General features: G+C 39.3%; 1 protein-coding gene across 1 annotated transcript in view; it reads right to left on the bottom strand.

Moving 5' to 3' along the window:
• Positions 1-27,054, bottom strand: part of NRIP1 (nuclear receptor interacting protein 1) — a 72,059-nt gene that overhangs the window by 12,762 nt on the left and 32,243 nt on the right. The window contains exon 2 of the mRNA XM_081908903.1: positions 1,202-1,386. The gene's annotated coding sequence lies outside the window, so the exon portion shown is untranslated. The remainder of the gene's footprint in view (positions 1-1,201; positions 1,387-27,054) is intronic.

Raw genomic sequence — 27,054 nt, 5'->3', positions numbered from 1 at the left:
ACTAAAATTCTAACGCTCCTACAATATAAAACACAATTCCAGCCAAGCCATTAGCTAAAAGAAGCACCTTAAAAATATCCAAAATTGCATTGCCCTCATCAAGACAGGTGGCTGCATTTGAGCCAGCTCAAACAATAGCAGCACACAGGAACAAAACAAACAAACACGCTTAAAGCTTTTGCAATTAAGGTTTCCCCCCAGGAAATATTTATTTCCCCCTCCTTGAAAAGCACTACTATTGACCAGAAAATTGAGCCACCACTTTATGCAGTCCTCGTTCGTAAGTACGATATGGCAAGATGTAAATACTATAAATACTCCCAATTTGCCATGAATCTTTTAACTGTATTTCTACATGAAAAACTGACAGAGCACAGGATTAATCATTAGCAGAAAAGAAAAATATGCCATTTGCCAGCAGGGAAAAGTGAGCAGGGCTGGAGTGGCAGCAACACATTTCCAGTGATGGTGCTGCACTCCCCAGGATATGTAAAGCAGTGATGAAGTCACGGGAGCTCCAGGTGGCACTGCTGCCAACTTAGAGCTCCACCAACCTTACCCCACTGCCACTCCATGCTCCATCATCTGCCACTGCCGCTATTTACCCTATGCAATCTAAGTAGCAGTAAAAGACATACTTAAATGGGCCAAAAAAACCACCAAGTCACCAGTCAAGACATACAAATTTGAATTTGATACGGTGTTAAATCAACAGCATTACCTAGTTTGGGTTCCCACCTACATGTATTTTTAAATGACAAAAAGCATACACAAGTTGTGTGCATAAATTGCACTTAACTGTGTGCATGTAACTACAGAAATTTAATTAATAGTCCACCCTAATGGTCCTGAGAACACCTTCAATTTCCAGTGGTTGAATTAGATTTGGAGATCCATGACAAATGAAAAAAACAAAAACATCATTGCTGATGACCAGAGAGCTTTTGAATCATGCCAGTTGTAATAAATAGGATTCTACTTCTGCTGCAGAGCTAACAAAAGGACTTCATGGGAGAATAGCATGCAGCTCTCCTTATGGACACAGCAGTAGTGAGATGTTACAGTTGTGGGGTGACAGCAGGCAATATCAACATACTTCACTTGTGCCTTGGCATGAGCTGCTGACATAAGGGAAGCTTACCAAAAATAAAAAAAATCCACCCCACTCAAGTTTATGTCAAGATTGTGGAGTCTGGATTACCTGATTTTGTTTGCAGAGTTCATCTGATGATCCTCCTTTTGTTTCTTTTTCTGGATTTGGTTCAGACAGCTGAGCATGGACAATCTGCCACTTTTCAGTTTATGTCTTTTTCCTTCTTGGAGGCTACTGATGTGTTCATGCACTGTTTTAGTAGATGTACATATGCCCTCAAATACCTCAGTAATCTGTAAGAGAAGAAAGAAAAAAAAGATGTTGTAAATTATGCAGTTTAGAATTTTAAGCGTTTACAGTGGTACCTCGGGTTACAGGCGCTTCAGGTTATAGACGCTTCAGGTTACAAACCCCGCTAACCCAGAAATAGTACCTCAGGTTAAGAACTTTGCTTCAGGATTAGAACAGAAATCGTACTCCGGCGGCGCGGCGGCAGCAGGAGGCCCCATTAGCTAAAGTGGTGCCTCCTATTAAGCAATGATATACTGATACCAACTTCACTCTCACCCTGAACCTCAGAGGAAGAGGACTGGTGCACAAAGACAAATCATAGATTAATGGAATATAAATTGTAAGCAAACACAAAATGAGAGAGGATATAACTTTGATACTGCTTATATAATGTGGAAGTTAAGGCATGAGCCTAAATGATAACGTTCTGATTTTTGGTGCATCAGTGAATTTGTAAAGAGTAATAACCCTTGTTTTAAATGGATGGTTTTTAAAAATCTTAGAATGTTTCTTTATTTGATATTTTCTTTCATTGCATGTCTATTTCCCACCAGCAGAGGACCACTAGATGGATATGGATAGGTGAGACTGTGAAGTATCTGCAGTCCAAAAAAGAATGGACTGTAGGGCTCAGGGAATAGGGTATAGCATGCAGTGCAAGTCTAAATACAGTGTGTGCCTCCAAATATTGTGGGATTCCAAAATAAACCTAGGTTCACCAGCAGGGCTTTGGTAGACAGCCAATAATCCGCTCTAGCAGTGGTCTGGAGTGGAGTCGACCATGACCTGAAATAATCTCTACCTCCCCAAAGGAGCTCTGTTTCTGAGATGTATGCTCCAGCTGGGCTGTGGTATGTTTTGTAGCCTCTTGTACTGGTGTACTGGTAATGCCTGGCAATTGCTTTCTTTCCCTACTTTTTATTCCTGCAAAGCTGACATGAATCAAGGCCTCATCTTAAAAATTCCTTAATTTTTAGGGTAGGGTTGGCTGCTTGAAGATATTAGTGGAATCTTTTAAGTTTTGCTTGGCATGCAAGTTAAGATAAACCACATTCTTATATTAATTACATATATAATTATGTGCTCTTCTTTAAAAGCAATTGCATACAGTTACAAAGAAATTTCTTCATTATCCCATGTTATGTAGGAGGTATTGCAGAGGTACAAAGAAGGTTCTAATTGGCACTTTCTGTATCAAGGTATCTTCAGCTGGGATGTTTATTGGAGCATTGAATGGAATGTGTGCAGTTTGAGATTACTTGAACTTACAGACATGCAACACTGGCAAAACAGAAATATTAAACCAACAAAGAGCACTGGACACAGAAACAATTCTCATTCAGAATATATTTTCATTTTCTTAAAGTAATCTACGACTAGTTGAATATACAGAATTGGCATATATGTGGCAATATTCGTGGAGTAGACCCTCTGAAATAAATGGACTTAATTACACTGATTTCCCTGGGTCTACTCTGAGAATGATAAGTCAATCACCCCAAGTATTTCCAGAATTTTTTAAGCAGTTATTTTTTTAAAAGAAAGCAGCCAACCCTACTCATGGCTGGCATGCTGTCTCTATTCCCCAAATGATAGATACTAATTAGCACTAATTGACAACCTAGTTTGCTTTCTCAGGAAAGCCAGGTCAAAGATTAAATAGGGATGGAGAAGAACTATTATGTGAGCCATAGTTTATAAATGTGACAAAGATCAATCCCCGAGACAAAAACGTGAGAAGTCTAAAGTTCCTAACCACTATCTGGAAGAACAGTTCATTAATGATGTAAAATATTGTGTTTTTCCATCTAAATTCAAAACAGAATTTAGAAAGAATCAACCTACACCTTGTCTAAATAATTTAGAGAAAGATATAAATTACAGTAAAAGTAGTTGAAGTTGAAGGAAATCCTTCATTTTCACCCTATTGGAGGACATCCCTTTAAATTTAGTAAGAAGGAGAACTTTACCCAGTGCTAAATCAAGTGTCTGTAACTTTATCTGAGAGACCACTTCCCCCTATATTTAGGCTTTGAAATGATCCATCTCCTAAAAGAATCAAGGTCAGAATACTCAGTACTCAGCTTAAGCAGTCCAACGAAGATAAATGTTCTCTATTTTACTGTGCTTCCTTCAATGTCATCATGACTATACACTTTGTAACCCAGGTCCCTTACCAGAGGATTATCTTATCTTTTTTCTTCTGAAACACCAGCTTGTTTTCACTGGTTTAAACTTTGTTCTTTAACAAGAGACAGGTGCTTAAGGTTTATTTTTGGTGAATTCTAAGGTAATATTCAACCAACTTTTGGTCAGAGTAGACTCACTGAAATTAATGAACATGGCTAGGTTAGGCCCATTAATTTGAACAGGTCTACTTCAGAAGAGCAGGGTATAAATAATAAAATTGTGTGAACTCTGCAAACACTCTGGACCTTTGACTCTCAAGTGAAAATTGACTTGATTATAGAAGTCTGGAGTCCGAATATAGCAATGGAAAAAGCTGGGGCCGAAACATCATATTTCTTTTGTAGTTTACATACAATTTAACCTTAAGGTTGTATCCAGTGGTGTCACTTGCACTGAAGGAAAGCCCAAGCTGGGCTCTGTAACCTGAACAAGAAGAGAAGAGATGTTTATTCCCCCTTCCTCCTGGAGACAACCTAGTGTGCTGTTCTGAAGAGTCCATCAACGCTTCTTGTAGTAGACTTTGGAAGTAAGCAGGAGGCTGAATCCAGAGAAGATTTGAGATCTTAAAGAGTGCATCAGCTAATATTACCTTCCTGACCACTCTGCTGATGGAAGCCTCATCAGAATCTAAGGCCTTTCCATCACTGTAAGAGGTATCAATGAATGAAACCCTTGATTTTGTTTATTTTTCATTTTTGTTCCACATTTTAACCAAAGGAAAGTTACCACCATAAGACATTAAAAAGATTTAAAACACACCAAATACTGCAATACTAATGTCACAACCAGAACAAAGTACTATAAATTAGTAGTATAAATAATGGAATTCCTTCAGCAACTTTTCCAACTCCACAACTAAGGGCTAAAAATGTGTTATGTAGCAAATCCAGTATCAGATTTCCTGATGTTCTTTCCCCTAACTTTTAAAGAAGCTGTGGGGGCTCCAATTTTCACTCAATCAGTGGCACTAAGGAAGGGGGAAATATCCTTCACCTCCATATTTTTCTCTCTAAATTACTACCCCCAAATCTGTTATTAAACCAGTAGTGGGGGAAAATACATGTATCTGTACTGTGCCTACATTTTCTCCACTGGTGAGCTAATAGCAGCTTCAGGAAGAGAGAGTTGATTTTGATAAGCAAAATCATGTGGGAGTTGGGAAGGAGGGGGGGGAATCACTCCTTTTCTTTTATGAACAAAATTAGAGCCCCTGTGATTGCTTTCAAATGGGGAATGGGAGAAATCACAAATTTGCTGTCTTACATCTGTTTCAGCCCTAAGACCTAGAGCAAACTGTGATGTTTTTAATATGGTCAAAGATGAGAGAGAACTTTGGCTTGTAAAAACCATGGGCTAGGCTAGCGGTCAGCAAACTATTTCAGCAGGGGGCCGGTCCACTGTCCCTCAGACCTTGGGGGGGGGCGGACTATATTTGTTTTTTGGGGGGAATGAATTCCTATGCCCCACAAATATCCCAGAGATGCATTTTAAATAAAAGCACACATTCTACTCCTGTAAAAACACAAGGCAGGCTCCACAAATAAGCCAAAGATGCATTTTAAATAAAAGCACACATTCTACTCATGTAAAAGCATGCTGATTCCCGGCCCGTCTGCAGGCCAGATTTAGAAGGTGATTGGGCCGGATCTGGCCCCTGGGCCTTAGTTTGCCTACCCATGGGCTAGGCTCTAATGCAACCCTTTACCATTGTCTAGGCTAGTGGTAAGGATAAGAATTCATGCTAGATAGTAGGGAGGAGCAAGAGGAAAATAACATGAATCCCAGAACCCACTTTTACTTAGCAGTGCTTAATTACATCTGTACCGAGCATTAAGAAAAGAGTAAGTGAAAAAGCTGTGAAAGCTGTGTCAAAAACCATTGACCAATCTAACATAATCTCAACCCATGGTATAACAAATGAGAACTTTCAAATTACATTCTAATTTATCATCACTATATTAATTTTTCTGAGGAAAAAATTCAGTAGATATCAACAAATAGTGCAAATTCTATGACAACAGAAGAAGGACAATCTGGTTAGTGTAATCTCACATAGACTGGTCAAGAAGCAAGCTGAGCAGCTTTGGGGAAAGGGGGAATAACAACAGCACCAGAAATGTGGTAGCTAAAGAAAGAGGGCAGGGTAGTGCCAATGGGTTTTGAAAACCTGAGCAGATAGGTGGAAAATGTGGTTTAAAGCACAGAAGGGTAGAGGGCTTGTTCATTTTAACTGCTTAACATTGCTTTTCCAGAAGCTCAAAAACATCCACAGAATCAGTACAATAACAATTAACAAAACAGGCCAGTAACAAAACAAATCTACCCAGAGTTTGTCAATATAGAAGTTTCGTCCCCCCTCTGAAATTCTAACTTGTATGTAAACTTCAATATTTCCTCAGGCAAATGCTTTCTTCCTAGCTGTTGATATCTATACTCAATAGAAGGATATAGCAGTTAGCAATGTTAACAGGAGAGGCATCAACTGAAGATAGGCTACCAGGTATTAATCCCAGGCCAAGCAAGCCTTTAAAAGTTATGGTAACTCCAGCATATTGAATTGAACCTGAAATAGTGACTAGTGTAACTGGTACAGGTGCACAGCAGCATTCCGGACCAGTTGAAACTTCAAGGTTCTCAAGACCAGTCTCATGTAGAATGTACTTTAACAGAGAAGTTTAGCACTTGAGCATGGATCACTGTAGTGACAGGTAATCTATCCATAAGAGGTGCCAGCCTATGAACCAAGTACATATGGAAAAAAGTGACTCTGAGCAATAGCACTAACATTCTTGAAAGCTCCTCCAAGCTGCTTATCTCTTCAGTTCAGGATACCGTCCTGTTACAAGCAAGCAAATACTCTCTATGCTAGGAATTTCTCTAACTAATATCATCTCCATCTTTGTCAGCCAGTCAATGTCTGTATTGGGTTTGAAATTGTTTTTAATTGTTTTTATACATTCAATTTTTAATAATATTTTTTTTTACTGTATTGCAAAATTGCTTTGAGATGCTTCATAGGAAGCTATTTATAAATGAGATAAATAAATAGTTCAATATATTAACACTAATCATGTTAATGGGACTCTCATTCTGTTCTAGCTTAACTTCTGACTTGCCAGGAAAGCACAAATGTTACCCATTCCTTAAGTCCTAATCATGAAAAATGATGCGAGAGATACTAGATTCAAATTTCCATTTTTAAAAAATGGGTATGATTACAGTTTCCATTATCTTGCCCCTAACCTCAAAAACAGTTGTACAGTTTAAAAGTTCTCCTAAACTCTCATAGTTCCACCAGTGGCATCTGTGTGTGGCCCAGACTGCTCGTTCCTTAGGCGTCTATCTGTCATGGATGCTTCAGTTGAGACTCCTGCATTGCAGGGAGTTGGACTAGATGACCTTCAGGGTCCCTTCCAGTTTTACAGTTCTGTGATTCTATGAAGAGCTTGCTGGATCAGGCCAACGGTTCATCTAGCCCAGCATCCTGTTCTCACAGTGGCCAACCAGATGTCTGTGGGAAACTGAACCCAAGCACATAAGCACTCTCTTCTACTGAATACAATTGTCTGCCTTCTTATACATATTAGATCTACCCTTACACAGCTGTAGTGGATCTCTGGCCTATAAGGCACTTAATAAACCTCCTGTGCAATACTTAGTCCTATTCACACAGTAAAGGAAAATTTAAGGAGGGTAAAGTGTGCAGAGAATACACATGCCAGTCCTGTTAACACGAACCTTTAATCACATGTTTTCATTATGACAATCATATATAATTTCATTGTATCGTAAGTTGTAGAGGTGGAGGGTACCACAAGGATCATCTAGTGCAACCCCCTGCAGTGCAGGAATCACAACTCATTTGTATTATACAAATATCTCGAAGTGACTTGCAAAATATCAAAATATACAGAATGGAATATTTAAAACAAAACACAATATTAAAGTAATTAAAGCATAAAACAGTTCCTCTATCCCCTTCCAAAACAACAACACAGCAGTCTGACCACCAAAGAACAATCTCCCCCAAAACAAACTAAAATACCACAAACTGCTGCAAATAAAACTAAGATACCTGGGAGAATGCAGACATCTTTGTCTGGTGCCCAAAACATGTCACAGTTGGTGTCCAATGAACCTCCCTGAGGAGGGCATTCCATAAAAAGGGGGCCACTAGTGAAAAGGCACGTCCTCCTGTTGCCACCATACAAACTGCTGCTGGAGGGGCACACAGAGAGGTTGCCACCAATGTTGAGCTTAGGGTCCAGGCAGGCTACTATGGGGAAAGCATTCCATAAGGCATCATATCCCCAGACATGTAAAACTTTATTGTCTAAGACTCAGAAATCAATTGGCAGTTGTATCAGAATTGGTTTGGTATATTCTGACCATGTGGTCCTTGTTTATAAACTAAATTCTAACCTAACCTAAATTATGAACTGTAAAGGAAGTCACATGCATAACTCACTACAGTATTCCTGCCACATGTTTAGCACGACATAGACAACTGAGGCCAGTTCACCTGCATCCAGATAGAGCCAAAGCTGGTCAACCAACCAAAACCGGTAGAAGGCATATCTGTAATATGGAGGCCACTTGTGTTCCAATGTCAAAGATGAATCAAAGCTGCATACCTGAACCTTCACGAGTGCCACCCCATATAGAACAGGCTGCACACTACTTATCTGAACCAAGGCACTTACTGTCTCTATCTTGTCTGGATTGAGCTTCAATTTATTGGGCTCATTCAGCCCATTATCACAGCTAGACACTGGTTCAGAACATCATCTGCACTCCCAGTTTTGACAACTGCTCCAGAAGCATGCCACAGACAATATCAAAAGCTGCTGAGAGATCAAGGAGAATCAACACAGTCTCAGGGCCATAACCAGGTCTGTATAAAATGGATCCCAAAAATGCTTGGGTCTCTTTTGTGACCGCCCACCCAAGAATCTTGCCCAGGAAGAGGTCAATATTTATTCAGTTCTTCTGGGTTCATGGGATGCTCTTTTTTTAGGAGTGGCTTATTTAGGAGGCCCACACACCCCTATGCCTACTTCGGTTAGGTTCATCATCTCCCTGGCCCAATCCTACCAGATTTAATAAGCCATAAGGAGCAAGGAGCAATTACAGTTTAAATGCAATTCTATGTGTGTCCTCAAGAGAGATGTGTTTTTCAAGAACTTAGAGTTCTGGCACAGTAATAGACACATTGACTTGCGTACTAATTGCAAGGACAAAACAATATTATACTGTAGATGCAGTACAAAGCTTTAAATTTTATTACAAAATAAATAAATACTTTGTATATGCAGGCATTTATTTTTACAAAGGCTTGATAAATCCTACCCTTTATGAACCAACAGCTTAGCTTGATAAGTTCTATAGAATGAAAAATATCCAGACTGAGGCACGGAAAGTTAGTCTGTACACTTGAGGACAGACAAGGGGTGTTAGGGATCTGACAGATTGCAGTAGAGATCCAAGTGCAATGGACAGGTCAAAAGTAGAGCTTGCAGCATAAGCATGTGCATACAGCCATGACTCCTACACACACACACACCAGATTTTTTGAGTACCTTAATATGGCTCTTTATTTTATTCTTTTTTTAAAAAAAAAAGTTGTGTATATGTGTTAAGAGTGCAATGAAGCACTTATCCAAAATTAACTACAAAAAAAACTGCATACTGATGGAAGAATACTTATTTGAAAAATTCCTGGAGGCTACAAGATCCATTGGGAGGTGTGTTTGATGGGTGAAAAGCAAAATAAATGGAAGGAACTAGGAAGTGGAAAGTATTTGGAAGTAAAATTAAGAGGTATACTTCCTGTTGCATTCTTAAGATTGTATAACATTATGTACTACCAACCCACAGTAAATGGCCTCTTCCAAATCACTGTTTTGGATATGATTCCTAATAAAAAGAAATTAATGCCCCAAATTGTATTTTAAAATTATGACAAGAAGAAATACAGATATAAATATATCTGACTGACACAAGATTATCTCTAATCAAAATGTTCAAAATCTGTGATACTCCCAGTATTCCTATGGTCTGATAGAAATTAAGGTATGTTCCACAAATAAATAATGATTCCCTATAAAATATTATAGGAGGTAGTTGCCAACAACTGAAACACAAGTCAGAATATTCTTAGAGTTTTGAAGTGGATTTAATGACTTTTGCTCCTTTTGCTTTTTTCCCTAGCAGATTAAATTGTATTTAAAAGAAAGTTAAGCTCAGTCCAGTACAATTTTATTTGTATGTTTGGGCAATAAATAAATCCCAAAAAAACACAAACACCCAATAATTGGTTCAAAACAATGCAACACTTATAATGTCCAACAAAAAGTTATTAATTCATTTACTTATATTTATATGGGTACTGGGTAGCTCACAGAAAATTAAAATAATGAAATACAATATTAAAAATGCAATTTGAAACAGTAAAAGTAGCATAAATGTTAATTCTTTCTGGCAGATAATAAATATTGGCATGGCAACTATCTTCTAACTTACAAGTTTTGCTGCATTTACCTGGAAGTCCTATGCACACTTATTTGAAAGCAAATCCCATTAAACTCAGCAAGGTTTTCTTCCAAGTGAACATGGATAGAATCATGCTGTTGGTTTTATTTTTGATAGCTTTGTCATTTTTCAAGTAACTACTCATTTATTTCTATTGCATGTATTGCTTTCAGCTGACAACTTGTGCACCACAGAAACAGAGATTTAAACAACAAATTACATTACTTTGAAGTTGAGCCTAATTTATTTGTTATTTATGTGTAAGAAAACACATTATAATGGCTTGTCCACACTTCTGATACTTACATTGTTAATGGGTTTTTATACTGAGTAATTTTTAACTATTCACACAATTACAAATCAAATCTGATTCTCAGATTTGCCCTTAAATATGCCCTTATTACAATATTACAAAACTCAAATATGCCCTTATTACAATAATCACTCTGTACATCCATAAAACATTAGCTTGAATGCAAAAGGCCATATGGCACATCATAACAGATCTTTGCCTATAGCTTTCAGTAATCAATACTTCATTTTCATACATTGTATTAAAGCTAAACTTCTTAATATCCATGTCAGTTTTGCCATTTACTCCAAATATCTTAAATGCTTCTGCAGATCTTTAGAGATGGGATTGCATTTCCTTGTGAAGCTATTGCTTGTGTTCTCTATCAGATTGAAATGCATTACAAAGCTTGCCACCTGTCCCTCATCTTAACTGCTTGTGATTTTCTGTATTATCAGGTTTGAAATAATTTAAATGTTTTAACGGAGCCAAAAGCAAATATCCAAATAATTACAAACACAACTTCAGCAATGTCAACAATGGAGTACTCTACAGAGATCACTATGAAACAGTCTGAATCTTTATTAATAGAGTGCTGTGCACTTCCTGTCACACAGATAACTGAGATCAGCACAGGACTCAGGAAAAAAAAATACAAATGTATTAACTGATGAGATTTATAGCTGACTCGTTGGAAGAATGGGCACTACAGCATTTTCTTTATAGAATTACAGGAAATTATGACAAATTAAAGTTAAAACAAATTTTAATTTTCATCATCTACATTTTATATCTACCTAGAGAGAGCATATTTTAATGGGGAAAAACTCTTTAGCATATTAAAGCATGCAGCATCTACCATTTGTGAGCATCTTTCCCTTAATTTCATTCTCTGAGCAGCACAGTGTGCAGTAGCAGTGCAGTGAAATGTTAACTTGATAACAAAACCATGTCCACAACCAAATATTTCTCTTATCCCTCTGCTTGTTCAGAACTTACAAAATTACTTGTCATTCCATCCATCTCTGCATGTTGCAAAACACTGACATACATTTTTGTTAGCATTCCATTTATGCTACTACTGGAATATACAGGAAAAAACGTGCCTCATTACAACTGGCTACATAGTTTACTGTAGTGAACAAAGATACACCCTCTCATACTTTCCCATTCCTTTATTTCATTCCTTTACCATATAGCCATGTGCCAAAGAAAGAGCTTAATGCTAAACATTCCTGGAGTGTGACAATAGGTAATACAATAAAACAGATTACAACCATACCTTTCTTTCACAGCAGTGGTGCCAAGCACAGGTACACTGTAGCAATCAATTTGTTCTGCAGACAGTAAGGCTTTCATAGAATACTAATGCAAAATCTCTTTTCTTTCTCCTTCGACTTTACTCCCCAATGCCTGGGTCCCAACCAATACCAGGAGGAGGGCGGAATGTCTTCTGCTGAGATAACCACAACTACTAATCAAGTATACGTGTACAAGGGCACAGGATTAAGCCCCCACCAAGCTTGACTCAGCCACTGAGAGTAGCTAAACACATGCACAGCAAGGTCAGAAAACACACACCTACTTGAGTGAACTAATTCATCATACTTTACTATTGATGGCTTTTTACCTCGGGGAATTAAAATTACTTCCTAGCGAGATGTGAGGATTTGGGCACAGGAGCAGCCAACACTAATTCTCTTTTCACCAAAATGACAGGCGACGAAGTGTGTTTTCTGTGCAGAATGGTTGACAGTTTTGAACCTAAAAATTATTAGTAATTCCAGAAAAGCATAAATTAAATGAAAGTATGCTCCTAACATTAGAACTGACGTTAACAGATTTCAGAAGAAAATTTCTGAAGGAAGCAAAACCAGAACAAAACACGCCAACTGTCAATTGCCAATTGTTATAAATATTATAAATATTTAATATTGTCTAAAATTAGAAATGTCAAACGTTCTGTCATTCAGCCTGGTGTTTATCAGCATGGAACAAAGTTTAAAACACTTGTAAAATCATCACCTTAACAAGCATGTTTACTGTAAATAATTAGAAGCTGGGTTTTGCTTCTTTGTTTTTCTTATGGCCTGCCAAAGTTGGGATAGTGTGCTTTGATTCTTCACAACAGTTGATATCACTTGAATATTTACACATTATGTACATTCACCAAATCACATATATGTAGCCTCTTTTCTGTTATCCATAAAGTTATAATAAACCACTAGATATGTGTAATGCTGGCTATACATTTGTAAACTGGAATTTAACATGTTAAAATATTCAGCAGCAACTGGATACCTGGAATTTGTCAAAAGCTCTTATCAGAAACTGTAGTATTTCCTAGGCAGTAAGATTGAGAATCTGACTCATTATCAACAGAGCTTTATTACATGTGTGATCTGCATGCAGAAAAAAGGGGGGGCAAACCCTCATATCATTTGGCATTTCATCTCCTGTAAAGTGGCAAAATACTTTTGAAGTATCAGTGCTTTTGGTGACAAATCATAAAGGCAGAAGCAAAATCAATACTGATCAGTTTGTCCTTGACATAATGACCGTGTCATCAGGCTATTGTCATGTGATATCATGTCATTTCCCCCACCTGGCTCATGACCTTGTCCTTTAAATGACCCAAAGCTTCCCTGAAGTAGCAGGAGGCCCCTCCCCGCTGTCTCAGCAAGGTCGAATGGGTCAGCATGTCCTCATCTATAATCCACCACCATTTGTCAGCAGGGAGGCTGGAGGAGGCAGGCTCGCTACAAGGGGAGAATGCCCAATTAGGCAGCTGTCACACAAAGCATAGGCTGCAAAATTATCCCCTGTCAAAAGATAGAGCAGCTGCGGGTGCCAATTACAGCAACCTTTCAACCCTTTAGGTACTGGAAACTACACAGAAGTAAATGAAGTACAATTAGTGGTAACAAATCGATGAATTAGGACAGTAAATTATAAATTATTAGCAGGTGAGCCTAGGTCTCACATACTATTAAGGGCATTCTACACCTCAGGCAAGGGCAAGAAGGTACAGATTTCACACTGCCTATCTGTTATCATTTTATACATTTTCTTGCTCTGAAACTCCATCATTTTCTTCAAATGTGCCTGCTGCTAGGAAGGAAGCAGAAAGTGGGGAGGGGAGGGAGGATAAGAGAGCTTGGACTATCAAATACTTAGTTTCAATTCACATACAGAGGTCCTATTCACCAAAACGCAAATTATCTATTACTGCATTGTACCACAAAAACAAACTATGATACAGGTCAAAAAATGTTCAGTGTACTATGGGTTGGGATCCAAGGAACTTTGGGCTTTTGCTTCTGGAACAGAAGCAATGTCTCTTGGCAGACTGACAACTAAACTGCCACTGGCATCAATGAGAAAGGAGGGTAATTCCCTCAAGTCCTCTCTTGTGTGGATTCTAACTGCCATCAAGTCCACCATCTCAGGGGACGACTGTGTGTCAGGAGCTGTCCTGTCCTCCTGACGTAAACATCATCACCTGCTCCTGGACAGACTGCTTCCAGGGAGGCACTGCTCTTTATCAATCAAGGGCAAGGCATTCACAACCTATATAACTGTGTTATAAGAACTTGTTTGCTTGAGCTTGCTTTTTCCTCCTCACTCCCATTTTTCCCCCCTCGTGTGTCATGTCTTTTTAAATTGTGAGCCTGAGTGCAGGCACCATTTTAGTATAGTTTTCTGGAAGCTGCTGAGAACCTTCTTTCTTTCTTGCCAAGGGGCAGAGCAGAAGTGTATTTAAGAAATAAATAATAAACACCTTTAAAAAATTAAAGGAACTTTCAATAGCAGTTAGCAGTAAGGCCTGAGACCTGCTATTCAATGAATAAAGTCAACCATCTCTTGGTACCAAACCCTTTGAAAGCTGATCATTTCCACCAACCTATTAAAATTTCTCAAGTTAACTAGCACTTAAGTTAGTTGTCTTTTAAATTAGAGTGTACTGTTAACTCTGTTTTGTTTCATATTCCAAGTATAGAAAAGCCTGCAGGCCCTCAGTCACGGCTGGGGAAAAAATATTATTGTGAATGAATAAAAAGCAACTAAAACCTTAGGAACATCTTTAAGCCTACAGTTAAACAATTATACAGATACATAAAAGTAGATACCCAATCACCTCTCCCAGCAGTAAACTATTTTAGTGATTTGCTAGACAAAAGCACTGCTGGAACTGCATGGCGATGCAGATGTGAGAGGATTTCTCATTCTTACCTTTAGGTACCAGGAGGAGGTGGTAGTGATGCAGAATACTACAACCAACATCATGGAAGTGTCCGGTTGCAGAGTGGATAGTTGTCCCTGCTGGTGTCAGCAAGCTTGCCTTGCCCAGACCAGACAAATCACAAATCACTCTATAAATGTGCATTTACACAGCACTGAGTGTGGCATTACTCACAGCAAGAACTCCCCTCTCTCCAATATTGCCATGCATGGTGATTTCAACTAGTGAGCCATCTCACCAGCTGCCATGCCACAACCATCATCTCCTACAATAGCATACATCTTCATTTAACAAGCTGTTTTCATAGTCTTCCTTACAACTCAATTCTCTTCTAATATTCACTTCTAGGAGAGCTTCTCTGCCTTAAAGTCTCTAGTATATCACTCTAAATAAAGCACTACAATATGCAACCCAAGCATGAAATCTAACCGTTACAACTCTGACAACATTTCCCTATTAATTTTACATCAGTCATAAAGTGTTATGCTAACCCATCCAGTGATACCTATTTCCAAGAAAATGAATATATATAGTTTCCTAGCCAAATGTATTTTAAAAGGAAGAAGATGTGGTGGTAAGGAAGAAATAAATCAAAAGAAAAGAAAAATAATGCAATATGGTATAACAGATAAAACGGCTGAGAATTGTATACTGGGCCCATAATGGACCATCATATACATTCAGCTTTATTACACTTTCTATTACACTTTGTTTCTTCTTACCCATCTGCCATGGATGTTGTGCACTTAAAAGTTAAGAGATGCAAACTACAGTTCTCTTCTTCTTTAAGCACCTTCTATCCCCTACCTTGATTTCTACATGACTCTTCCATTGCGATTTTCTCAGTACACAAAATATTGACTGAAATTTCTTCAAGCAACAATCTTCTCATATATGAAATAGCTGGACTTCAAACAGCAATAAAGTAAATCACAACTATCTCATAAGCAAGGGACACAGGTGGCGCTGTGGGTAAAAGCCTCAGCGCCTAGGGCTTGCCGATCGAAAGGTCGGCGGTTCGAATCCCCGCGGCGGGGTGCGCTCCCGTTGCTCAGTCCCAGCGCCTGCCAACCTAGCAGTTCGAAAGCACCCTCGGGTGCAAGTAGATAAATAGGGACCGCTTTCTAGCGGGAAGGTAAGCGGCGTTTCCGTGTGCAGCTCTGGCTCGCCAGAGCAGCGATGTCACGTTGGCCACGTGACCCGGAAGTGTCTTCGGACAGCGCTGGCCCCTGGCCTCTTGAGTGAGATGGGCGCACAACCCCAGAGTCTGGCAAGACTGGCCCGTACGGGCAGGGGTACCTTTACCTTTACCTTTATCTCATAAGCAGTACAGTATTTTCCTTGTTCTATAAGATTCTAATAACCATCCCTTGGAAAATTCTTTTGAATTTTCACAGTTCAGATGTAATGGGCCATGACAACTGGAGACTTTGCTGTAAATATGAGCAACATATCCACTATGGCTCTAAACACAGTTAATCAAGGTTTGACACATCTTTGGAAGAACCGTATGTAAACTTAGAATGAAGGGGTTAATGTCTTTAGAATTCTTTCCCCATCATACTTCGGTAACTATCTCTTTAAATAATTTAAATCCTCTCCATCAACTACAAAGCTGTTTTGAAGCCATTTAGCTTTGTTCTTTACATGTGTTCTAATTAAGAAATGACCTTGACATCACACACACCAGAAATCCTGGATTATTTCCTACAGCAAAATCTAGGAAGGGAAAAAAAGGAAAGAAATAAAAGGGAGGGAGGGAATCGCACCCTGTATCTCTTTTAGTAAGGAACCGAGGAAGTTGTTGGTTGGCTGAATGCTGAAGCAGTTTCACTGCATCACACCTCCCCCCCCTGTTGTTGTTGTAGAATGTCACAGGGCGGGTTAGTGTGACCTTGAGCTGCATCAGCGGCACAGCAAGGGTCGAGATGCCTGCAGGCGCCCTTGTACTGGATTTGCAAGACAAAAACCTTCAAACTGGCTGAAGGACATCTTAAATCTCTTCAAAGGTTTTCTGAACTAATCTAGGCTGCTCTTAGCCGGATTTGTGCCAGGCTGAGAGGCAAAATTAAAAACAAGGTCTTTGACAGGATGTTGTCTCCTTTTAACCCTTCTCATGCAGAAGGCAGCATGTCTTGGGGATTCCAAAAATACAGTTTAATAAGCAATAGAGAAGCACACATTTGACATACAAAAGCAGCATTCTTTCATAAAAGATTATATAAGCAACCTTTTAACAAAAGGCTGGCACTTCTATTAATACTGAATATGCAGAAGCTTCATTGCACAACATTTAGTTTCCTTTCTTAAAACACAAATTGTGTCATTATTCCTCTGGGTTTCTTTCCACGGAATGCTACAATGGCAGACTTAGGTTATTGGTCAGAGGAACTGACAGTTCAGCATATTCCTTGTAAATTTGTTAGTCAGTTTGTCTGAAATGCCATGACTCTGTTGAACATTTGAGATATCAGAATGAAACTTGCTGTACAAGTCCAGGTCATGAAGTCTGAACACTAGCTCCATTTTCAAGGAGGATTGGGGGGAGGCACGATGACATCGACAAAGCAATTCAAAGGTTGACAAAGTGTAGCTAGGCTTCATAGGTAATAATTCCTCTTTCTTTCTAATATCTAGTGAGTCTTGCCTTCTTGATTCCAGAAGAAAAACAGATCTCTCCCTTTGACACTTGCTGTCCAGTTAACAGTTTTACAGCAGAAGAGCAGAGAGTGAGGTGTGTGTGTGTGTGTGTGTGTGTGTGTGTTTAGCACACCCTCCCATCCAACCCAACCCAAGTCACAGCTTGGAATCACAATGCACAGCTTGAAGAAAAGCAGACTCTCCCAGCACTCCTAATGCCTTTGCAAATATATTATTCCTATGGTAGTGTATATTACTTTCCCTATTGCCAGAATTAAAAGACATGGTCGCCACTGGTGCCCTGTAACCAAATTTAGGGATCCCTGCTGACATCTCCCTGAACACTTGCAATAATGCAAATAAAGTCTGTATGAAGGCTCAGAACAATGCTCTGTGTCACGGAGAAACATGATACCCATTTTTAAGGGGTGTTTGTGTAATGTCTCACTTGAAGATTCAGCTATCAGAATAAAAGTTGGTGAACATATTCAGGACATAATTATATATTTAATGCATACCCACTTCCCTTTTCAAGAGTGCTAGGAGTGACTGGGACATTTACGACACTGTGCTTTATTAGAATAGGCCTGATCCTACACATCTTAAAGAAAAGTGCACAGGACCCCTTGTCTAATGGGATTAGGCCTTATGTGAGCATGTAGGGCAATCAGAACTTCATCATGAAAAATATGTGACAGCTATCAAAGGAGATGGGAATATGTATGAAACACAAAGGCATATAATATGGTTTATTTTGTATGCTTTGTGAGCAGTAGACAAAGAGAACCCACTGATAAGTACAGTTTATCACACCCTCTTCCATCAGAGACCCCACTGATTTACGTGTATTAGGAACAAAGTCTGATTCAAAACTACAAGCAGACATGCCATAATCCTATGCCTAAAGAACAGAAATGAGCTGGCTTCTTGATACAAAGAAACAATATTCCCAAGAGAAGCATCACATATATCCTTAAGATTGTTTCAGCGGTGGTGTGCTGGCTCAGAATAAGCCAGACAGCTTATTCTGGGCCAGCACACAACGGGCAGAAAACAGCATTACAGAAGTTTCACGTCACAATGGACAATGAAATCATAACAAGGCCTTTTTAAAGCTCAAAACTACACTTTGCCCACTGAGGTCCAGAGACATCTCAGTACTCAGGAGTAGCAAGGTACCTTTATCTCTTGTTATAAGGAGCTGCTGCATCACAATGGTGGTGTCTGCATCTCCCCATTTTTGTTTAGTGTTAAAAGGTAAAGGTAAAGGTACCCCTGCCCGTACGGGCCAGTCTTGACAGACTCTGGGGTTGTGCGCCCATCTCACTCAAGAGGCCAGGGGCCAGCGCTGTCCAGAGACACTTCCGGGTCACGTGGCCAGCATGACATCGCTGCTCTGGCGAGCCAGAGCCGCACACGGAAACGCCATTTACCTTCCCGCTGGTAAGCGGTCCCTATTTATCTACTTGCACCCGGAGGTGCTTTCGAACTGCTAGGTTGGCAGGCGCTGGGACCGAGCAGCGGGAGCGCACCCCGCCGCAGGGATTCGAACCGCCGACCTTTCGATCGGCAAGTCCTAGGCGCTGAGGCTTTAACCCACAGCGCCACCTGCGTCCCCTTGTTTAGTGTTAGTTATATTTAAAAGCCTAGATTATAACTTGATTGACTCTTGGCATCAGTTCTTGTTCCTGTCATACCTCTGAAGGGGGAACAAGGGGCTGATCCACACTTCTGCTTGTCCTGCACCTAGAAAGCATGGGTCCAAGAGGTTTTCCACTTGTGCTGTGCTTCCTGGGTACAGATATGAGCAATTTGCCTTTGCCCTGCTGCTTTCCCCTGGAAAACCAACTCTTTAAGAGATAAATAGGAACTATCAGCCGAATTTGCTCTGATTCAGTGCCAAACCATGGGTTTTCACCAGAAGAAAACGGTGGGACAAATGGAAGTGTGAATGAGCCAAGATGAGGAAGCTGTAAAGGTACAGGCCGGGAGAAGGTCCTCTAGGTGGTGTTGTAAGGAAAAGTTTGGCTTCTTGGACCATGGTCTCCGCACTTCACAGTGGTTGGCAGGAATGTGTTTGCTAAGGGTCTCATGAACCTTATCAGGAGTACTTTAAACTAAATCCTGAGGGAGGGAGGGAGGGAGGGAGGGAGGGAGGGAGGGAATATTACAGATGGCAGCAGAACACCTGGTACCAGGGATAATAGCTTCTTTGATACATAGGAAACTGAGCTGGTGCTACAGAAACCTGCTAAAGGGCAGGAAACTACAAGGAAGCAGCTGGAGAGAATGATATGAGGTCTAAGTTGTCTCTATACAAATGCACAGAGTATGGGAAATAAGCAAGATGAAGTGAGCTCTTAATACATGATAGCCTAATAGGCATTACTGAAACCTAGTAGAATGAGATTCATGACTGGAGAGTATAAATTGAGGGGGATAACCTGTTCAAAATGAATAGACCAAACAGGAAGGGAGAAGGGTACACTTATGAAGAGATCTATGACCTGGACCATGGAAGACAGATTGAGAGTATATAAGTAAAAATTGTAGGGGAGAGTGACCTTACTGTGAGTGTCTGCTCTAGACCTCCAAGCTAGACTGAAGACTTGGATGATACCTTCCTATAGCCGATTACTAAACATTCAAAAAGGAAAGATATAGTAGTCATGGGAGACGTCAACTACCACAATATTTGTTGGAAATGTAAGGTACAACCTCCTCAATTGCCTCACTGACAATTTCATTTCCCAGAAGGTAGAAGCAGCAGCAAGGGGATCGTCTATCTTAGACTTGGTCCTCACCAACAGGGAGGAACTGGTCAATGAAATGAAATGAAAGTACTGGGAACCTTGAAAGTGATCATATCCTCTTGCATTTCATTAAACAGTGGAAAAGGAAAGCTGAGTGTAGTCGGACAAGCACTCTGAACTTTAAGAAGGCTGATTTCAAAAAGCTTAAGGAACTATTGAGGCCAAGATGCATGGGAGTGTCTTATGGGTGAAATAATGAAGGCACAAAAACAGGCAATTCCAACAAGAAAAGTGGGAGGCATATAAAGAAACAAGTGTGGTTGCATGTTGCTTACAGATGAGCTGAGATATGAAGAAGGGCATCCGGAGGGTAGGACCCAAACCAACTGATTCAAGTTACAATAAAGGAGATTCCGACTAAACATCAGGAATAACATTCTGATGGTAAGAGTTGTTTGACAATGGAACAGACTCCCTTGAAAGATGGTGGACTCTCCTTATTTGGAGGTTTTTAAGCAGAGATTGGATGGCCATCCACCGTGGATGCTTTAGTCGAGATTCCTGCATTGCAGGAGGTTGGACTAGATGACCCTCAGTGTCACTTCCAACTCATCTGACCATATTTTAAAAAAAATCAGTACAATGCTTTTTCACACCCATCTGCAGGCTCACCAAATCTTTCACGGAAAGACTTCCATAATGATGCTGCAGGGTCTCTGTCTCCCTCTGCAACGATCTAAAATTAGGCTGCAAACCTACCTGGGAGTACACTCCACAGAACATGAGACTTTCTTCTTAGTAGACATTTATATATGGTTACACTGTTAGGCTACTACTATACATGGGTTGCTAAGGTAATCATTTGCAGTTTAGAAATAAAAGCTATTTTGGTTTATTGCTTTTAAACACTGATATATAACAATTGTATATCAATACTTCTAACATACTTTTACTATTGAAATAAGATTAGTTTGTTATGCGTCTGAATATCTCCAGTTAAAGATTCTGTGATATAAGGAATCAGCAAAAGCTCCTTAGAACCTCTCTTATAAAGGACACACACGCACACATTTCTAAACATTTCAGATCAGTTTATCTGTTCTTTTTTATTTACTGGATTCTTTTCACCCCCTTTTAATTTCTGCATAAAAATCACAAGGTGGGGTCCCCAGTTGTCTTGTCAGTGTTTGAAACTCAAAATGCTAATAAAAATAACATATGATCCCTTAAGTGCCTTGTTGCCATTACATTTACTGTACAACCTTAGCACATAGCTGCTACCTATACAACAAACACAAAATAAAGGCTTGCTGGGATAGACAGAATAGCCTGGCAGGTTACTGTACCAAGTGTATATTGGGATACAGCCAGTAAAAGAGGTCACAGCTGAAATGCCACTGCACTGCAGCAATCCTTGGTTGTCAAATCAACCCTTTGAGCATACATTAAAGCACTTACAAGACTGATTGAACTGAATGAAAGCATGATCAGGTCTATAAGTAATGCAGGGATCAGAAATAGCAAGAAGCCATCCTTACATACATTCCTAACTTCAGGCTTTGTAATAATTATATTTGACTGATTATGCTTAAAGACAAGCATATTTTGCCTTTATAAAGAAATAAACCAGATGGGAACAAAAAGAAAGACCTATAGAATGTTATCTATACTATATAGTCCATTAAGAATGGGTAGTGAAAACTAATATAACAAGTATGTCTAATAAAATAAATCTCAAGACACGGGGCATCTCTTTCCCCCAAGAAATCCCTTGCAAAGCCAGGTTGACACTCATCTAGTCTAGTTATATGTTTTCAGTAGTGGCCAGCTAGATATCTTCGATGAGTTCCATAAGCAAGACATGATGATGATAGTCCAAACAAGTGGCTTAAAATCTTAATCTGGTTTTCAGAGGTAATGTACTACCTGGAACATGGACTCTCTTTAATTATTGACTTAACATACATGAATTTATCTCATTGTTATAAGAATTTTAAGGATATATATATATATATATATATATATATATATATATATATATATATCTCATATACATAAATGTATAGACCACTTGTCTAAGACCCACAGAAAAAGTCCTAAAACCATTTGTCTCTTCCAAATTGACCTCAAATATTTCTCTGCAAGGTCGAAGGAAATGGGGAGCCTCCCCATTGTCTCTTTGCTCACAAATCCTGTCTCAAAGGCACATTTAAGATATGATTAGGGTGAACCTGTGACCTGGATTCAGGAACTGAGTAGTTATCATAACAAAAGAGTGGCCAGGATGCCCAGATAATCCAATCAGGTAAACTGGCAGATGGGATAAAAAGAACATACTCAGATTTCTGTTGTAGACCGCCCCTTGTCTGATGTACTGGGGGTTGGTCTTGGGCTACACCCCTTCTGTGATATATGTAAGATGTATAGAGGGGTGGTCTTGGGCTCCAGGGTGGGCAGTTCAAAAGTCTATATAAGGCCTTGCGTGCATGGTTCCTCCTCCTCCGTGTAGGGGAGCACCCTGTTGCAACAGCTTTAATAAAGATCAGGCTTACTAGCTGCTTTGCTTCTCAATATTCTCTGGTTGTTATTTTCTCCTACCAATGGAGAACCTACAAAGGACTCTGTAAGGGTTCTTGTGTACCCTGTAAGGCAAGGGGAGCAGTTTTTGTTTACAACATCATCCTATTGAAAATGAGCTAATCTGGTTCTCAACATCTGTACTTCTGCAGTGAATACCACAAATAAACTGATTGTGCATTTTGATTAAGTGTTACAGCTCAAAGTCTGCTTAACTGGGTAGTATTCATGGTGCATAGACCTCCTTGTGTCTCCCCCTCACTTGTTTTATAAACTGAAAATCAGAAATACTTTAGCTTTCTTCATATGATTTCCGCCCCCCAGCAGTTTTCATTTCCTGTAAATTTTGAATACTTTTTTAAAAAAGATACATTTTATTATTAAGACTTTAAAAGGACAACAACAATAGTAAATCATAATATAGTATCACTAAGCACACTGGGGGGGCACCCACTCACCATATTTTTTAACACCATATTGTCCTTTTTGAGATTAGGCAACCAGATCAGATCTTTTGCACAGTATTATATGACAACATACTTGACAAAATACTTGTTATTTTGTTTTTCATCCTTTCCTAACAGTGACTTTGCCTTCTTTACCACAAAATACTGAGTTTACATTTTCAATTACTGGTAGCTTTCTGCTAAGAACATGATTTCTTACAACTCATCAATGTACCTGAATTTCTTTCTGAATCTGAATCTGCCTTAATGGCAGATTTGAGGAGCAATTTACATTATCAAAAGAGCATGAGACAAAAGGATTTAAAAACCCTCTCCCAGTCACCTTGGGGTGATTAGTTTTTGTTTTTAAAAAAGCACCAACATTCTCATCACAAATAAGTCACACCACAGGTAGTTTGGCCATAACTACAGAAACCTTTGATATGGGACTTTCTCAAGTAAATTCATTGTTTAACACTGTGCTTGATTGCAAATCTTCAGGATCACACCCATCAGCGCACTTGTTGACAAGAAAGTATTCTGAAAAGCCGGTGCTATCAAGCAAGCCTTTCCTTTGAGGAAGCTATGATATAGTTCCTTAAGAACAACTTGTATTTTTTATAAGTTTCATAATTTTAGCCTTAATAATGTTTCACAAAAATGCTGCTGTAACTCTCTAGATGTTTGGCTAACAGGCTGGAAACTTATTGTAGCCCACCCCTCCCATCTACCATGGGATTTTTTTAATACAATGTGTTGCATTAGGTATCTTCTAATCCTCCAGGAAAGAAAGTTCATTTTCACAATAAATTACATATTTAAGATAAAAGGTCAACCATCTTGCTACTTGGGCTTCATATGAAATGTAATTCAGAAGTGTAAGAAAGCCCCATACCTATCCCACAGCTTGCATACTCGTCCTACTCCTACAGCACAGTTGAAAGGGTAGTTTGTACCCCCATTTTAGATTACCAAATCTTAAACTGTAGTTAATTTTAACTATGTGAAAACTAGCCAGCTTCATAAGGAGGGCTTGAAATTGGCTTGTTTCCATGAACTATAATTACGATTAACCACTGTTTGTCCAGGTTTAGATAAAGCAGCAAGCTGTGATTAGTTAACAATGAAACCAAAAGCTTCCAGAAATGTCTTCGCAGCAGGTCTGTAATTCTTTACAAATACCATCTTTATAACCTGTATTTGAAATAGTTATTTGGGTGCATTGCCTGAAAGCAATGATTCATAAAGTATGAGGAACTTTATGACATATTTTACAGTACCATTCATTTTTGTGATCCACCTACTTCTCTGGCTAATTTCCTAGTTGTAACATATTTTAATAATTTTTTAGTATTCATTTTCATATATTTCACGATGTACTCTTCACATTACTTCTTTGAATTGAACATACATTTACATTTGGTTTTCCAGAGACTGTACACATTGTTTTGGGAAAGAATCCAAAATCTTAAATTAAGACACTGCCATTTATAGAATTTTTGACTCAACTCCTTTATTGCTTCTTGAAGTTTGGTGACTGGTAAACATTGCAACTTAGCCTCTACTGAAATAGTTCAAATGGATTAGACTCTCCAAACTATATCTTTCAGCTTTCTTTTATATGGTCCTTCCATTCTAGAGTTTCCTCTTTTGAAGTTAAATATAACTGTAAGATTTTCTGGGTACATTCACTTCTGATTGCTTTGTATTCATTGTTTCCAATCAGATAAAACAATGCTTATAACTTAATGCCATGTCCTAGGCAGTATTTAGCCCTCTCTCATCTTGTTGGTGCCATTGCTAATTGTTCCAAGGTACAAGTATTTTGGGAGACAGAAATTCTGTCTTTGTCATAACCAAAAGTTAGCTAGCTAGTCAGCTTCAGTTTAGTTGGAATTATCTCTCCCTGCCCCTGCTTTGACTGCCTTCCTGATTTTGTCTTTGTATTTCTTGATTACCACCACCAGATAACTGATTTTTACATTGCTCTTTCCCTGCGATATAACTGGATAATGCCCTAAATGATCTGCCTGTCTCTCATGCTTATCAGATCTGGGCAATACCACTCTGACATGGAATCTAGTAGCTACATGAAAAGTTTTAAAATCTGGGCTCATTATTCGTTTTTCCCGAACAAAACACAAACTGTAACCAGAATTTGTTGTTTGTTGTTTGGTTACTACTATAAAGCACGCTAGAAAAGCCGTTAATGTAACTAAATAAATACAATGTTTGGATAAATCCCATAGACTCTAAGATACAAAGTAAATCTTCCCGATGAAATGGATTTTGCTACCAACTTTCATCCTGACTTGTGCTGTTGTTCTTCATTATAGTCAGAGATAACTGTATTCCATTGATCTTCACTTTTGCTACCAGGAATTTAATTGTCATAGTGTGGTAATTGGCAGCCACTTCTCTGCGTTCCTGTCTAGTTTAACTGTTCTCATTGTCAAAACCCATCCTCTCTGCACTTTAAGGACACAGAACACTTAAGAGGAATGAGTCACCCTGAACCAGATGCTCCTAAGCTCCAGTCAGCTTTACAAACTTTTTGATACTATGTGCCAAAAGTCTGGTTTAAAGCTGGGCCAAAATATTCAGCCTAGCCCCAGGCTGTCAGTTTCAAGTTGTGGGGCAAAAACAGCCCTAGAAGGTTATTGCAAGAGTTGCCTGATGTTCCTTGATTTTCATCAAGCTGGTTTCTCTCTCTCTCTCTCTCTCTCTCTCTCTCTCTCTCTCTCTCTCTCTCCCCTTTCCTCACTTTCTTAACTGTCACCTCAAGAACCATTCTGCTTTGACAGTAGCTCCAACACTCCGCGGGGAAGGCCAATGCTTTCCCACCTCATATAAGAAATAAAGGGGGGGGGAAACCACCTTGTTTTATACAACAACAGGCACACATGCTGACAAAAATGAACAATTATGGTCTATCTGCCCTTAAAGTTGCCAAAAATGAATCTCAAAGAACACAAATCACTCTGTGAAATAGGTAGGGGAGGTATTCAGCCTTGTTTTAGATATAGTTCAAATTAACCCCACTAGCTGTTAAAAGGCAAAAGCATATTGCTTACACCGCCAATTTCCTCCCTCCCTGAAAAAGCAATGCAGTGGTACCTCGGGTTACAGACGCTTCAGGTTACAGACACTTCAGGTTATAGATTCCGCTAACCCAGAAATAGTACCTCGGGTTAAGAACTTTGCTTCAGGATGAGAACAGAAATTGCGTGGCGGCGGTGCAGCGGCAGTGGGAGGCCCCATTAGCTAAAGTGGTACCTCAGGTTAAGAACAGTTTCAGGTTAAGAACAGACCTCCAGAACGAATTAAGTTCTTAACCCGAGGTACTACTGTACTGAAAAGAACTGAGAACTGCACATTTACCATATAACATATGGTTCTACCCTCAGCGATAGGCACGCTTTGACCAAAAATGGGTTTAATGCCAAACAAATGTAAAGCGTTCCTAGCAATACAACAATACCATCAACCTATTGAAATTCTAATTCTCTCATGTATCGGCTCATTGTATGGAACTAGTAGCATTTTAATAAATATTGTTTCTTCTTAAAAGTCAAAGGCTCACTACAATAAACACATACCTACTATACCGCAATGCCTTTTATCTTACATATAAATATTCAATATAATGCCTTCTCCTGCATACTACATAACAGAGGTGGAAATATATCCAACTCATATAGACCACCCACCTCTGTGTATTCAAGTTCAGGCACGTCCAACACATAGATTGCGATCTACTGGTAAATCAAAGGAAATCTGTGGTAGATCACTTGGCTCTCCTAAAAAAAAGTCCTGCACCCCCCCAAAATGGGGCTTTCCTCCTCCCTAAAAAAGCTCAAGAACTTTGACCTGAACTCCAAAAAAGGGGGGTAGATCACTGCCAGTTTTTAACTCTGTGAGTAGATTGTAGTCTCTTGGGAGTTGGCCACCCCTGAAGTAGATGTTCCCAACACCAACATGTTGCACAACCCAGGTAG

This window comes from Podarcis melisellensis (assembly GCF_964234715.1).
Source record: "Podarcis melisellensis genome assembly, chromosome: 4".
NCBI lineage: Eukaryota > Metazoa > Chordata > Lepidosauria > Squamata > Lacertidae > Podarcis > Podarcis melisellensis.
Note: the sequence above shows the minus strand (reverse complement) of the source record. Positions and strands in the feature narration are given on the sequence as shown.